This window comes from Trichosurus vulpecula, chromosome 7 (assembly GCF_011100635.1).
Source record: "Trichosurus vulpecula isolate mTriVul1 chromosome 7, mTriVul1.pri, whole genome shotgun sequence".
In the NCBI taxonomy this organism is placed as follows: domain Eukaryota; kingdom Metazoa; phylum Chordata; class Mammalia; order Diprotodontia; family Phalangeridae; genus Trichosurus; species Trichosurus vulpecula.
The window spans coordinates 81,206,759-81,223,648 of NC_050579.1; the positions used below are offsets into that span (position 1 = coordinate 81,206,759).

At 40.5% G+C, this 16,890-nt stretch overlaps 1 long non-coding RNA gene across 2 annotated transcripts in view; it reads right to left on the reverse strand.

The window, feature by feature from the left end:
• LOC118856758 overlaps window positions 1-16,890 on the reverse strand; it is a 29,929-nt gene that overhangs the window by 10,238 nt on the left and 2,801 nt on the right. For both annotated transcript variants that reach the window (XR_005010881.1, XR_005010882.1), the window contains exon 3: window positions 10,591-10,685. This is a non-coding gene — a long non-coding RNA (uncharacterized LOC118856758). The remainder of the gene's footprint in view (window positions 1-10,590; window positions 10,686-16,890) is intronic.

A 16,890-nucleotide genomic window follows, 5' to 3' on the forward strand; every position in this document is an offset into this window, starting at 1 on the left:
CTGACCTCAGACACTTACTAGCAGCGTGACTCTGAGCAAGTCATTTAACCCCATTTGCCTCTGTTTCTTCATCTGTTAAATGAGCTGGAGAAGAAAATGGCAAACTACCACCCCAAATAGGGTTATGAAGAATTGGACACAAATGAAAAATGACTGAATAACAAAAGAAGAAGATAAAAGTACACCAAAATGGAGGGAGGGGTGGGTGAAGGAAGTATCAAATGAACCTCACTCTTATCTGAAACAGACAAAAGATGGTTGAACACATATACACACACACATACATGCATAGTCAATAGGAAAAAAGTGAGGTGGGGGGGGTGGAGGTAAAAGGGAATATAAAATTGGAGAAGCAATATTCAAAAGCAACCTTCCTGATCCTGAAGGGGGGATAAAAAGGAAAAAAAGACAAGATAACAAAAATTGGGACTTAATGGGGGGGGGGGGTGAACCCATCAACTGGGGATAGATGGCATATGAATGGAACGGGGTATTATTGTGCCATAAGAAATTATGAAAGAGACAATTTCAGAGAATCCTAGGAAGTAAAAACTGATACAGAGTGAAGTGAGAAGAACCAGAAGAACAATTTATATGTTAACAACAACTTTGTAAAGAAGAACAATTCTGAAAGACTTAAGAACTCTGATCAAAAAAATAGCCAACCCAGTTGGTCCAGAGGACCTATTATGTGAAGCACATTACCCACAAGAAATGATGGACTCAAGGTGCACAAAGAACCATACATTTTGAGATAGGAACACTGTGTGGATTTGTTTCTCTTGACTACACTTATTTGTTAGAAGGGTTGTTTTTCTCTGGTTTTTAATTGGAGAGATTTGGGAGGAAAGGAACAACAATAATGATGCCTCTCCCCAAGAAGAGAGCTATGGAAACATGTGCTAAATGAATAGAAGACAGAAGAAAGTTCTGAAGAAAGAAAACACAGACAAAAAGACAATTTTGAAAGTAACATGTGGAAATACATACATATATACACACATACATATGTGTATGTGAATATATGTGAATATGTGATATAAAATGGAGATTTAGTTTCTTATGCAGTCCTCCTTTTGGTCTGCTGTGTATATGCAGAAATAAGTTAAAATTAAATTTAAATTTAAAATAGTTATGTCTGAGAATTGTTTCTTTTGTCTCTATTTTCAGTTTGAAGCCTTCTTGGATCAGATATGTTAGAGAATCTTCAAGCAAATATATTTTTCTAACTTTATTACATGTATTCTGTTCCTGGCAAAGAGTCCATTATTCCAGTGGCTTAGCCATGGTCCAAAAAAAAATCTAATCACTTCTTCAACACTCTCAGTCAGCTCACTTCCCGTATCCCAACCTTTAATTGGAAGAAATGACAAAACCACAATGGTGCCCCCAAATCCTTGAACTTATTCCCAGGACTTCTTGGTCCCTAGGGTCTCTTTTCCGTCTTCTAATAGCAATATTTTTGTCCCCACATTAATCACCAGAAGTGAATCATGTAAGGATGACGGAATACTTCTGACCTCCTATACTCCAGCAAATTAATTCCTCAGGAAATCAGACTCATGCTTGTTGATTCTCAGGCTACCTCTTTCTCTAGAGTTATTCCCACCTTCAACATTGAAAGTGAACCTAGGAGGCAGCAAGGTGGCGCAGTGAGGAGAGCACTGGCCCTGGAGTCAGGAGGACCTGAGTACAAATCTGACCTTAGACACTTGACACATGTAATAGCTGTGTGACCTTGGGCAAGTGACTTAACCCCAATTGCCCTGCCAAAAAAACAAAAAACAAAAACAAAGTGAACCTAGGCAGCAGTATTATTTCATTCATTTGTCATTTCTCATCACTCCCAACCAGGTTTTCTTCTCCAATTCCCCATTTCTATCAATGGTACCCCAGATTCAATTCTTTGGAGTTATTCGGTTTCTCCCTGTTATTCCTTATAACCACCACTAGATCCTGTAAATCTTCCCTTATATGTTATTTTCAGATATATTCCCTTATATTATATTCATATTATGTTATATTCTTATATATTATATTCATCCTATTCCAAGCCCTCATCCTTTCATGCTTCTATTATTGCAACTACCTAATTGGACTCCCTCTCTTCAGGCTTTATTGAAACTCACAAAACATAACTAGATTAGTTGTTCTCAGATATCTCTTTCATCCATCCTGGTCAGGAATTTACATTCCAATAGGTCACCATTGCTTATAGAAACTCTTCATGGTATCATTTATTTATGAATTGTTATATAAGGGTCAGGCCAGAGAATTGGGCCTTTTTAAGGATGACAGACTTCCTGGGCTGCTTCTGGCTATGTGGTAATCCAACACTCAAAGGAACTGTTCTCAGAGTGATCCTTTAGTTCACTTACAACAGTGGCAGTGGGGTAGTGTACTGCATCAATTAAAAGGAGAGAAAACTTGTAACTGGTTCTTTTTTTATTCAATCGTCCAACTGACATCATTTAACTCAGGGCCTTCTAGTGTGGAGTGAAGAATGGGATAACCCTTTCCAATCCCAGCATCATGGCGACGGTTCTCATGAGGCAATTAAAATAGCGGAATTCGCTAGGTAGGCTTATGTTTGTGCCCCTGGCTACCTTCTCCACTTTATGTTTCCCTTGAGTAGGTGACAGAGCATCAGCCTTGAGGTGGGATGAATCCAGGCTTAGAGGTGACTTTGTGCATCTGAGAAGTCTAGAGCTCCTGGATCTCTTGAGAAAAGTTGAAGAAGGGAAGTTTCTTCATTTGAGAAGATGATCACCAACAAGGTAAGACCAAGAACCTGGCCTGGGTTTGCCTGAAGATAAGAACTTTGAAGGAGACAGTGCGGAGCTGAAGTGAAATGAAAAATGCCTAACCAACAGTCCTGCAAACTGATTTATGGTCTGATAAGGTTTAAATACTAGCTTCCCAACAGACGATAACTATAATTATGAGTTATCAAATCCTGTTTTGTCATTTTGTCAATGCATGCCGTCTCTTATGTTTAGCATTTCTTTCATACATAAGAATAAAATACCTGCCCTATACCTGATTCACATGATACATTTCTATTCCCTGCTTTCAGGAGGGCCTGTATAGGAGTGAATATCTAAACCTTAAATAGAAGTTCTGGGTTAGAGGATTAATGAGCCAAAGAATTTGAGAAAAGGAAACCTAGCAACCCTGTCATTACAGGCCAGGACCCCCAGTACTGAGACCAGTTTGGACCATGTGCCTGGGTTGGGGACAGATAAACCCCTTAAGAAAAGGGAGTGGGTGTGGTATTCCAATTCCTATGAGCCCAGCAACAATTCCTTAATGCTACAATAGGATCATAGAGCTAGAAATGGAAGGACTTTAGTAGTCATTAAGTCCAGCCTCCTCATTTTGCAGACGAGGAAATTGGTATAGAGAGATTAAGTTACTTACCCAGGGTCACAAGGCTATGAGAGGGAGGATTTTGAACTATTTTTTCCATATGGCCAATTCTGTTGATTAAGTTCTTCTCTTCAGTGAATTGTCACACCTCCTTTTCCATTTGGCCTACTTTGCTTTTTAAGGAGTTCTTTTCTTGGTGAATTTTTGTGCCTCTTTTACCATTAAGCCAATTCTGGGTTTTTTTTTTAAGTTCTTATTTTCTTCAGTCTTTTTCTGTGCCTCTTTTGCCAAGCTGTTAATTCTCTTTTCAGAATTTTCTTGCATCACTCTCATTTATTTTCCCAATTTTTCCTCTACCAATATTATCTCTTTCTTTAACTCTTCTAGGAATCACTGTTAGATTTGGGTCCAATTAGCACTTTTCTTTGAGGCTTTGTCTGTACCTGTTTTCACACTGTTGTCTTCTTCGGAGTTTGTGTCTTGGTCTTCCCTGCTATCGTAGTGTTATGGTGATTAAAGTGGGACTCTTTTACTGTTTTCTCTTTTGGATTGCTGAGGTAATCAAGTACCTTTGATGAGTGTTGCCTTTCAAATGTAATGGCAAGCAAAGTGAACTTTTTGTTGTCTTTGTTTTGGAAGTGCTTTTCTGCACTAAGGAATCTTTGATTGAATTGGGAGTTTTTGCTGACCTGCTTATGTCAAGGGAAGGCCTAGTTCACATGAGTTTGAATCCCGTGGTTGTGAGGACCCTTGACCCTGAGATGTGTATATAAGATCTGAGGTTGCCATTTTGCCTTTGGGGGCACACTCATTGAAAGAGTGTTAGTGACAAGACTCTGGGTAAGCCATCGAAGCAGCACCCCTGCCCCCGGGGCTTTGAAAACCCAGATGTCGATGCTTCTCTAGTAACTATGTACTGTGATTTGGTTAGACAGAAATGTTGATCTATTTATATTGTCTCTGTTTGTAATTTCTGTTTGTATTTGCTCTAGGTTCAGGGTGCTGGCTCTCCCCCCTGAACTAAGTGAATGGTAAATGTATGTTTAATTAAAGTGAGATTGTTAACCCCTTAAAGTTACTTTCCTTAGAAAAATAGATCAAAGAACCTGTGCTAGCAGCCCTCCTATGTGCTGGTGTTGTTGCACTTACATAGCCACAGTAGCTGCTAGCAACATTGTTGTTACATGTAGTAGCTTTTGATGGTCAAGTTCTTTTTGTTGTTTGTTGTTTGCTCATTTTTCCAGCCTATTTTTTGATTTGGAACTTGGTACTGTGCTGAGCGTCTCGCTTTTTGTGCTGCTGTTTTCAGAGCTAGTTCTGGGGGAGGAAGTCTACAATTCCCCTGCACTCACAAGCACTAGTGATTCTCTTTGCCTTGGAACTTTGACCAGGGCTCCTGCTCCTTTGTGACTGACCCCCACCACTCCTCTCTGCCTTGGAACTATGACCCAGAATGGCACCTGGACAACAGAGTTGTTAGTGGCAACTATAGCCAGCACCAGCAAAGGATCCCCCGTGAGCTCTTTCTGACTAGCTGTATGGCTCCCTTACTGTCTCAGCTGAGAACTCCCAAAGCTGCTGCTGCCACTGTGTGTGGGGGGTGGGGGGGGGGCAGGGCAGAGGTCCTGTAGACAGGCCTCCATAAACTTCTCCTGCTGACCTCCTAGGTTTTCTTAGGCTGGAAAAAAAAAATGCCTCACCCTGACCTTTTATTGGCTCAGCCACTCCAGAATTTTATTTCAGGCATTATTTCAAAGTTATTTGGAGGGGAATGTTGAGAGAATTCAGCTGGTTGCCTCTAATCTGCTACCTTGGCTCCCCCTTTGAGTATCTTCTTGCCCTTATTATGGAGTTATTCTCCCCTGCTAGGCTAGATTTTGGGGGATCTGTAGATCTATAACAATTCTTTAGAGTGCTTGGTATCCTTGATTTACTCATCACTCCAAATTTGTTCATGAATTAGGGCTGTGCCGGGGCTACGCTCCAACCCCTGCTATGTTTTTTATTGGGGTTGTTGAGGGGGAAAAACCCAGGGATTCAGGAATTCCAAACCAAAGTTCCCAGGGCAAGGTGGCTTGGAATGAATTCATGGACCCAAGCAATCTTTAAGTCAAGATGGCAAGTTTATTTTCATGCTTTACAGTGGGCAAGGGCTCTTAGGGAACCTGCAACCTTTCAGGGGTACAGGGAGAGTTTTTATAAAAGGGTTTTAGAGGGTCTTAGGGGGGAAACATGTCAGGTATTTTGGGGTGGGATTAGGGAGTGGTTAAGAAGTGGTTAGTTCTTAAAGGAACAGGCACATTTAGTATGTACTGCACAGGTGTATTACCCAGAGTTCTCTAGGAAATAGCCCACAGGGGGGTTACCTATGGGTTAGGGCTAAAGGGGAATCTCTATGTAGTTTTTCATCTAATGTCCTGTTAGACAAAATACTATATTTAGGATACATATTAGAAAGGTCAGTAAATAGTGAATATGGTTATGACTCAGTGTACAGTCAATTATCAGCATCCAGAAATCAATCTATAGATAGGCACAGCTGCTTAGTGAGGAAGGAGCAGAGATAAGTTGGGGCACACTGCCCTTTTGTTAGAGAGAGACTGTCTGGGACAGAATATGTTATGAGAATTGGATGTGTTTTGGAATTGAGGTTCAGGCACAGGCACCCAAGCAGAGGCTGTTAGAATTAGGGTCCAAGAATGAGCACCCCATCATTGTGGTTGGCCCTGCTTGATCTTAATCTGATTTACCTGGGTTCTTGCACTGAATTCTACCTCCTGGGGTTATACCCTCCTGGCTTTTGGGGGTTCAGAGCCCTGGATCTTCAGGACCCTCTATGATGCCTCTGGACATAGTGCAAGGGACCTGACGTCCCTGGAATGTCCTGGTCTAAGTACAGCCATACCATACTGCTACAGAGGATTTCTGAGGTCCCCACTGTGGATTCCAACCACTCAGGGATTTCTTGGAACTTTTGTTCCTTATGGATACAGGCTATGTAGACAGGCTACATAGATGTCTGGTCTGTCCCTGATCACACTGGGAGATTGCTGGAATGTTTGCCAATTCTAGGGCTGATTTTGCTTGTGGGTCCCTGTTCCTATTATCATTTGGCTTTTGGCTGACTTTTTTGTGCAGTTTTAGGGTGGAAGATGTTACTTGCTATAGTTCCTCATTTAATTTCTTGATTATTATTTAGTCTGGTGTGACTTTTAGGGTTTTGCTGCAATTGGTGTGGGGGAGCTCATTTGTCTGTCTCACTTCAGGCAGTCACCTTAGCCAGAAGTTCCAATATTACTGTTAAATCATACATTAGGTAAAGCAACTGGTAGTGGAGATGCCTGATAATATAAACAACCCTCATGGCTTATCCATACACTTGTAAAATAACATCCCTTTCTTATGTGGCCTTTAACTGAAAGGACACCAAAAAAAAAAAGACATTTGTGTGAAAAACACTTCAAAAAGCAGCTTGAGGAGAAATGTAGTGAGGAGAAGATCTGAGAGAAAAGGAATCTCTAGATTCCTAGAAAGTTCTAAGAGGATTTGAACAAAAGTATCCCCTGAGAAGTAAATGCATGGACTGATTGTAAAGATGGTTATACCACCTTCTCTCCTCTGATACTGCCACCATCTTGACACAGGCCCCCATTATCTCATGACTGGACTATTGCAATAGCCTGCTGGTTGGTCTCCCTGCCACAAATCTCTCCCTATTCCAGATCATCCTCCGTTCAGCTAGCAAAATGATCTTCCTAAATTGAAGGTCTGATCACAACATCCCCCTACTCAATAGATTCTGGTGGCTCCCTATCACTTGTAGGATCAAATGTAAAACCCTTTGTTTGGTGTTCAAAGCTCTTCAAAACCTGCCCCCTTACATTTCCAGTCATATCTTACTCCCTGCCCCTACCCAAATCCTATTCCCTTCAAACTCGTGACCCTGGCCTTCTTGTTATTCCTCAGATAGGATGCTTCATCTACCAACTCCAGCCGTTCCATCTCCCAACTGGCTGCCCCCCATGCCTGGAATATTCTCCTTCCTCATCTCTGCCTCCTAGCTTCCTTCAAGTCCCAGTTAAAATCCTCCATGTAATATTGACTACCCTGGGCCCCCACTGACTAAAGACCAGGTAGATTACTTTTTACCTTTCTTTAGGGTTCTCCAGTACTATTAAGGGGATTTGGGGTGTCTAGGTTCTCTGAAAATGGCTCCATCCTCCACCTATGGTGTTCCTCTCCAGTGTTGGGTCTTCTGCACCCCAGTTACATTTAGCCACTAACAGTCAAATTGGCTTTTACAAAGGAATATTTACTTCAAAGGGCATAATCACAAATGTACAGTCTCCCATCACAGTGGGAGATATAATCTCCACCCCCCCCCCACCCCCTGCCAAGTCTTGCTTCACTTCTGCATCTGGGGAGGGGAAGGAGATTAGATTTGTTGCTTAGCTCAGTTCCTATAGTGCACAGTCCCAAATTCCAAGCCCATACTCCACCTCTGGCTCAAGTCCCAAATATGTAGGCTTCTCCATAATTCCCTGCTAGGCTGGCTGGTTGCAACATTGCTCCTTCAATACTGGCTCTGAGGTTGCCATGACTCAAACAACCCAGGTTGATGGAGATCACTGACCAGTGACACAGAACAGAAACAAATCCCCCCAGACCCAATTTTTTTGGAGCCAGGGTAAAAGAGAGGGTGAACAGGAAAAGGAAGTCCTTCCCATCTCATGAGTTCAGTTGATGGTGCCCAAGCTGTGGAGGAACTGTGATCTTTACCCTCTGTGTGCAACAACAGAGAGAGTGAAAGAAAAGAGACTGTCTCAGTCCCATATGATGTGGCTTAGGGGTGCTGACACTGTTTAGTGGGGCTGGACCCCAAAATATCAGGGTACAGGGCAGCATCGCCTGGAATGAATTCACGAACTCAAACTGTCTTCCTGTCAGGTGGCAAAGCTTATTGTGACACCAGTAAAAGCGGGGGAAGTTCCTGAGGGAACTTGTAACTTAAGGGGGGCTGAATCTAAAGTTTATATAGAAAAAGTACAGTGAATGGTGTGCCAAGTATACTAATTAAGTGATGCAGGGGGTGGGATTAGGGAATAGTCAGCATATGCAAATATTCTGAGTGCTGGGTTGCTGGAATGTGTGGGAAAACTAAGGGAGTCAGCAGAGATAGCTTTGTTGAAGGGACGAGACAGAAGGTTTGCCAGAGAGCACGGTCCTTGGGCAGGCACCCCCTGTGCCTGCAATCATAGCCTTTATCTGAGGAATACAGGGTCAACTCTGTGTGTGTGTGTGTGTGTGTGTGTGTGTGTGTGTGTGTGTCTGTGCGCGTGTGCAACAGAGAGATTTTCTTATAAGGGTGGGGGTGGGGGCCTTGCTGAGATTCTGGGTTGCTTCCAGAGACATGATCTTTGCCTTTTGGGGTCCCACCACCCCCTCACATCCACATAGCAGGAGATGCACAGTGGGCGCAATCCAAAGGCCCCACGTTAAGAGATCTGGGCATGCCCAGAGAAGCCTAGTTACATACATGAAGCCTTTCCCATCATCCCTATTTCTAGTGCCTTTCTTCTGTTAATTACTTCTAACTTATTCTGTAAATAGCTTGTTTGTTCATAAATTTTTACATCTAATCTCCCCCATTTGAATGTGAGGTCCTTTAGAGCTGGGACTATCTTTTTATCCCTAGCTCTTAGCACATTGCCTGGAACATAGTACAGAGGTACTTAATGTTTATTGACTGACTATACAATGTACTGTTTCCTAGCATCTAATTACATATGACATTTTTTTAGTACTTTAAAGTTTAATCCCTGGAAACTCAGACTCAAACAACAGTTTAGGAACAATGGGGCAATTGTATATTGGCTATTTGTATCAAATCTGACAGAAAAGTGGATGTGGGGTTTCTTAACCTAAATTAGAGGTCCTGACTGAAGGTAGGAGAGACAGAGGACCTGTGGAATTAGAAGGTGGTCAGCAGCATTAGAAGCTGCATACAGAAATCAGAAGACAGAAGCAGACAGAGGTGAGAAGTCATTAACAGAAGCAGAGAAGCAGAGGGGAGAAAGGCAAAGTTAGCAGTGGCAACAGCAGCCTGGAGCTAAGAACACCCAGCTAGAGACCCATAGGCCCTGCAATTCATTAGAATGACTGGACTGTTTGAAAAGACCACTAAAGAAAGGCTGCCTTACTCTTTAGTACCATCTATAGTCTGGACAGAGGGGAAATCCCTCAGAGGCATACCCATTTGTCCTTTCCTACCTCTCTGTGCCTTGAGAAAGGAAAAACCTCTCAGGATTCAGAAAACCAACCTGACCAGCTTTGCAGATTTGCACGGATGGGGATGGGGGTGGGGTGGAGAGGCTGGTTTGGTTTTTTGTTTTTCAGAAAATGTCATTATTTTATTAATAGATGTAGACAAAGCCTTTGATAAAATCCATCACTTCTTAATGGAATAAAAAAGAAGATAGAAATAGTGAGATTTAAAAAAAAACATACATAATATAAAGCATGTACCTTAAGTCAAGGGCAGCTAGGTGGCGCACTTAATAGAGTGCCGGGCCTGGAGTCAGCAAGATTTATCTTTCTGAGTTCAAATGTGAGCTTAGATACTTACTAGCTCTGTGACTTTGGGCAACTCACTTAATTCTGTTTGCCTTAGTTTCCTCATTTGTAAAATGAGCTGGAGAAGGAAATGTCAAAACCACTCCAGTATCTTTGCCAAGAAAACCCCAAATGAGGTCAGGAAGAGTCAGACATGACTGAACAACAACCTTAAGTCAAGAGCCAAAATAACATGCAATGTAGAAATATTAGAAGCATTCCCACTAAAAAACTAGTAAATAACAAGAATGACCACTTGCATTATTTTTATTTGGAGCAGTGCTGGAAATTCTAATAATTGCAATGAGACAGGAAAAAGCTATTAGTCTGAATAGCATTGGAAATGCTGGTGACATTATTTTCATATGTCATGAAAAAAATTTTATAGAAAATCCAACTGTTTCAACCAGAAGATTAATGGAAACAATAAATGAGTTTAGCAAGGTTGCAGGATGGATACAATATAAATCCACAAAATAAGTCACATTCTTATTTACTAACAATCATGACCAAGATGACATCATAAATCTCATTTGCAATAGCAACAAAACCCCTTCTACATAAAGACAACTTTAAAATGTTAATAACTCAAATAAAATAAGACCTTACCAACATTTGGTGCTCATACATCAGTCAGATGGGCATGGCAAAAATGGCAATCTTCCTCAGATTAATTTGCATGGTTAATGAGATACCAATTAAACCTGCAAGAAATTTGATAGAATTGGGTAACATTATAATGAAATTTTATGTGGAAAACAAAAAGACAAGAAATCAAGAGGTATCTTGGGGGAAAAAAAATACATCTGATGAAAGTGGTATCCCAGACTATAAAAGATAGTTCTCTTCCCTCAAGAGGAAGCTCAGGAATTATCTTCCGTATAAATCCTTTCCTCATCCCCCAACTGCTAGTGCCCTCCCTCCCAAAGTAGTTTGTATTTAGCTACTTTTTATACATTTGTATGTATTTACTTTTTATGCTGTATACTTTTATATTTGTACTTACTGTCTCCCCCATCATAACATGTGCTCTTTGTAAGTAGATTGTTTGATTTAAATTTTTTTTTAATTTTAGTTCCAAATTTTCTCCCTTCCTCCACCTTCTCCCATCCATCAACAAGGCAAGAAATACCATACCCATCATATATATAAAGTCATGCAAAACACATTTCCTCATTGACCATGTTGCAAACAAACAAGAAAAAGGAAGTGAAAAAAATAAGTTTCAATCTACACAGGGTTCATCAGTTTTCTCTCTGGAGGTGGAGGAGCATTTTTCATCATGAGTCCTTTGGAACTGTCATGGGTCAGAGTAGCTAAATCTTTCACAATTGATTATCATTACAATTTTGATGTTACCGTCTATAATGTAGTTCTGCTCACTTCACTTTGTATCAGTTCATGTAAGTCTCAGGATTTTCTGAACTTATCCTCTTCATTTCTTACAGAACAATAGTATTCTATCACAATCATATACCACAGTTTGTTCAATCATTCCCCAGTTGATGGGCATCTCCTTAGTTTCCAATTCTTTGCCACCACAAAAAGAGCTGTATTTTTGTAGTGTTGGGTCTTTTCCATTTTTCTTTGATATCTTTGGGGTATAGACCTAGCAGTGGTATTGCTGGATCTAAGGGTATGCACAGTTTCATAGCCCTTTGGGCATAGTTCTAAATTGTTCTCCAGAATGGCTGGATCAGTTCATAACTCCACCAACAATGTAACAATGATCAGACCAGTTCACTCTTCCACCAACAGTGCATTAATGTACCTATTTTTTTCATACCCCCTCCATCATTTTCCTTTTCTATCATGTTAACCAATCTGATAGGTGTGAGGTAGTGCCTCAGAATTATTTTAATTTGCAGTTCTCTAATCAATAGTGATTTAGAGCATATTTTCACTTGACCTTTGATAGCTTGAACTTCTTCTGAAAACTACCTGTTCATATCCTTTTACCATTTTATCAATAGGGGGATGGCTCTTATTTTTAGAAATTGGGCTCACTTCCCTATATATTTGAGAAATGATACCTTTATTAGGGAAACTTCCTATTAAAAAAAAATCCCTCCCTCCCCAGCTTCCTGTTTTCCTTCTAATTTTGGCTGCATTGGTTTTTGTTTGTGCAAAGCTTTTCTAATTTAATATAATAAATATTATCCATTTTACCTCCCATGATCCTCTCTATCTCTTGGTAGGTAATGAGCTCTTCCCTTATTCATAGATCTGACAGGTAATTTTTTTTTCCAAGTTTCTCTAATTTACTTAGGATATTACCCTTTATGTTTAAATCATGTACCCATTGTGAGCTTATCTTGGTATGCAATGTGAGATATTGGTCTATGCTGAGTTTCTGACATACTGCTTTTCAGTTCCCCCAGAAGTTTTTGTCAAATAGTAAGTTCTTTACCCAAAAGCTTGGATCTTTGGGTTTATCAAACACAAATGGGCAAGTCACTTTACCCTGTTTGCCTCAGTTTCTTCCCCTCTCCACCTCCCTCCCCCAAGATGTCACATTCATCACAGGGGATTGGAATGCTAAAGCAGGATAATTGGAATAACAGGCAAGTTTGTCCTTGGAGTACAAAATGAAGTAGGGCAGAGACTAATAAAATTTTGTCAAGATAACTTGCTGGTCATGCAAACACTCTTTTTCAACAACCTAAAAGTGACTCTACATATGTACGTCACCAGACGGTCAATACAGAAATCAGACTGATTATGTATTTTGCAGACAAAGGTGGAGATGCTCTATACAGTTAAAACAAGATCTGGAGCTGACTATGGCTCAGATCATGAACTTCTTATTGCAAAATTCAGAAAGTAGGGAAAACCATCAGTTCATATAGGTATGACCCAAATGACATCTCTTATGAATATGAAGTAGTGGCAATGAATAGATTTAAGGAATTAGACCTGGTAGACAGAGTACATGAAGAACTATGAATAGAGGTTCACAATATTGTATAGGAGGCAGCAACAAAAAACATTCCAAAGAAAAAGAAGATCAAGTAAGCAAAAGGGCTGTCTGATGAAGTTTCACAAATAGTTGAGGAAAGAAGGAAAACAAGTGGCAAAAGAAATAGAAATATATATACCCAAATATATATATACCCAACAGAATTCCAGAGAATAGCAAGGGGAGATAAGAAGGTTTTCTTAAATGAGCAATGCAAATAAGCAGAAGAAAACAATTAGAATTTTCTTCAAGAAAATTAGAGATATCAAAGGTAAGTTTCATGCAAAAATGGGCATAAAAGAGTAAAAAAATGGTAGGGATTTAATAGAAGCAGAAAAGATTAAGAAAAGGTGGCAAGAATATACAAAAGAACTATATGAGAAAGATCTCAACATCATCAATAACTACAGTGGTGTGGTTACTGATCAGACCTAGACATCCTGGAGAACGAAGTAAAGTGGGCCCTAGGATGCTAACATTAAGGCTAGTGGAGGTGACAGAATTCCAGCTGAACTATTTAAAACCCTAAAAGATGATGCTATTAGAAAGCTATACTCAATATGCCAACAAATTTGGAAGACTCATCAGTGGCCACTGGACTGAAAATGATACTTTATAGTCCAGTCCTAAAGAAGAGCAATACTAAAGAATGTCCAAATTACTGAACAACTGCACTCATTTCACATGCCAGAAATGTCATGCTTATGATTCCTCAAGCTAGGGGTTGGCAATATATGAACTGAGAATTACCAGAAAAGCAGGCTGAGGAACTAGAGACCAAATCGCCAACCTTTGCTGGATTATGGAGAAAGCAAGGGAGTTCCTGAAAAACATCTACTTTTGCTTCATTGACTACACTAAAGCCCTTGACAATGTGGATCACAAGAAAATATGGCAAGTCCTCAAAGAGATGGGAGTACCAGATCATTTTACCTGTCACCTGAGGAAACTGTATGCAGGCCAAAAAAGGGAACAATTAGAACTGAACAAACAACAACTAGCAAGATTTAAGGGATTTAAAGCAAACTTCAAGATTGGAAAAGGGGTACAATAAGGCTGTATATTGTCACCTTATTTATTTAATTTACATGCAAAGTATGTCATTGAGAAGGGCCAGGTTGGATGAATCAAAAGCTGGAATTAAGGTTGCCAGGAGAAATATCAACAATCTCAGACACACCACTTTGATGGCAGAGACTGAGGAGGAAATAAGAAGCCTCTTGGCAAGGGTGAAAGGGAGAGACTTAAAGCTGGCTTGAAGCTGAACATTAAAAATGGCAACTGGTCCCATCATTTTCTGGCAAACAGAGGGAGAAGAAATGGAAGCAGTGTCACATTTTATATTCTTGGGCTCAAAGGTCACTGTGGATGGCACCTGCAGCTATGAAATTAAAAGATGCTTGTTCCTTGGTAAAAAAGCCATTGCAAATCTGGTCAGCATACTAAAAAGTAGAGATATCACCTTGCCAACAAAAGTCTGTATAGACAAAGTTATGGTTTCTGCAATAGCAATGTATGGCTATGTGGTTGTGGTTTGTCCTTTATTCTCAAAGAAGACCATGACATCAGGGAGATGATGACATGACTTGCAATTGACTTTGATTGGAGGGAGGGCTATGTAAAGTCACCAGCCTCACTTTCCCCTCCAGAACCATCTGGGTCCAGTAGCCAGATATTGATCAGGACCACTGGAGAGTAAATAGGCCTCTTTAAGAAGTGAGTCAAGGGATGGTCCCTTGAATAATAAAAAAAATCAAACGGGGGGGGGCAGCTAGGTGGCGCAGTCAATAGAGCACCAGCCCTGGAGTCAGGAGGACCTGAGTTCAATTCCGGCCTCAGACACTTGACACAAGTACTAGCTGTGTGACCTTGGGCAAGTCACTTAACCCCAATTGCCCTGCCAAAAAATTTTTTAAAAAATAAAAAATCATCAAATTGGGAGAAGAAGACCTTCAGGGTTGCTGGCCAAAAGAGAAAGTTACTATTTACATTCACTCTAAGCCAAGAGGGCCCAAAAAACAAACATTAAATGGCGCTTGGGCAGGGACCTTTTTGTGGTCTGATCCCTGAGATCCAGAGTGAATTGGATTTAAGGCTTGGTCTTTGAGAAAGAAATCTAGCCAGTAAACCCAAAGTCAACTAGTCAGCTTTCCACCATCAAAATTCACCCTCCTTTGGGCAGAACACCCTCAGGGAAAGGCGGAGGAAAGGAGGGGGAAGTGGAGGGGTAGGAGGGGGCTGGGAGAGGAGATGCCATCATCTCCCTGATGTTATGATTCTCTTCAAAAACATGGACAAACCACAACCTGTGAGTAGTTTGAGCTGCCGTTCAGGCAGCTCAGCTGGCCAGTTCGAGTTAGACAACTCAGCACCTCCCCTCTCCAAATCAATTGCAAGTCATGTCATCATCTCCCTGATGTCATGGTCCTCTTCCAGAACAGAGGACAAACCACAACAACACAATCACAACTTGTATGGCTGAGTTGGGTTTTAAGGAAAGCTGAGTGCCTCAGAATCAACACCTTTGAATTGTGGTGCTGGAGAAGACTTTTGAGAGTCCCTTGGACAGCAAGGAGATCAAATCAGTCAATACTTAAAGAAATTCATTCAGGCTATTCACTGAAAGGTCAGATACTGAAACTGAGGCTTAAATACTTTGGTCACATAATGAGAAGACAGGATTTATTGGAAAAGACGCTCATGTTGGAAAAGATTGAAGACAAAAGAAGAAGGGGACAGGTGAGGATGAGATGGATCCATAGTGTCATGGAAACAATGAACATGAACTTGGACAGACTTCAAGAGATAATGGAGGATAGAAGGGCCTGGTGCAGGGGTGAGGAACCTGTGGCCTTGAGGCCACATATGGCTTTCTAGGTCTTCCAGTATAGCCTTTTGACTGAATCCAAGTTTTACAACAAATCCGTTTATTAAGGTGATTTGTTCTGTGAAGTTTGGATTCAGTCCAAGGGCCCCACTTGAGGACCCAGAGGGCCATATGTGGCCTCAAGGCCACAGGTTCCCCACCCCTGGCCTGGTGTGTTATGGTCCATGAGGTCATGTCAACACAAATGAATGACTAAACAACAAAAAAATGAGCTGGAGAAACAAATGGCAAATCATTCCAGTATCTGCCAAGAAGACTCCCAAATGGAAGAGTCAGACATGACTGAAAAACAACTGAATCATACAATTTCTTATGGCATAATAATATTCCATTATATTCATATCCCATAATTTCTTCAGCCATTCCCCAATTAAAAAGTATCAGCTTAGTTTCCAGTTGTTTGCCACCACAAAAAGAGTTGCTATAAATACTTTTTGTATACGTGGGACCTTTTCTCCTTTCTTTGAGGTATAGCCTAGAAGTAGTATGCCAGGTCGAAGTTTTTGGACTCAGTTTCAAATTGTTTTCCATAATGGCTAGAGCAATTCATAGTTCCACCCTCAGTGTGATAATGAGTATGTTTTCCCTCAAATATTTGTCTTTTTTATTTTTTTAATCACCTTTGTCAATCTGTTAGGTAAAAGGTAGAACCTCAGAGTTGTTTTAATTTATTATTTTCTAATTATTAGTTATTTGGAACATTTTTTAAATATGGCTTTTGAGAGCTTAGATTTCATCCTTTAAAAACTGCCTGTTTGGGGCGGGGGGGAGTCGGGGGAGACAGGCGAAATAGGGAACTTTCAAACTTTCCTGATGAAAAGACCAGAGCTGAACAGAAAACTTGATCTTCAAATACAAGACTTAAGAGAAGCATAAAAAGCCAACAGGAAAGAAAAAAAAAACCATGCTATTCAATAAGGTTAAACTGTTTCTATCCCTCCATAGAAAGATGGTATTGTAACTCTTAAGAAATATATCTCTGTTACAGCAGTTAAAAGGAATATACACAGAGAGAGGATGTGGGTATAAGTTGACTTTGATATAAAAAAATTAAGGAGTGAAA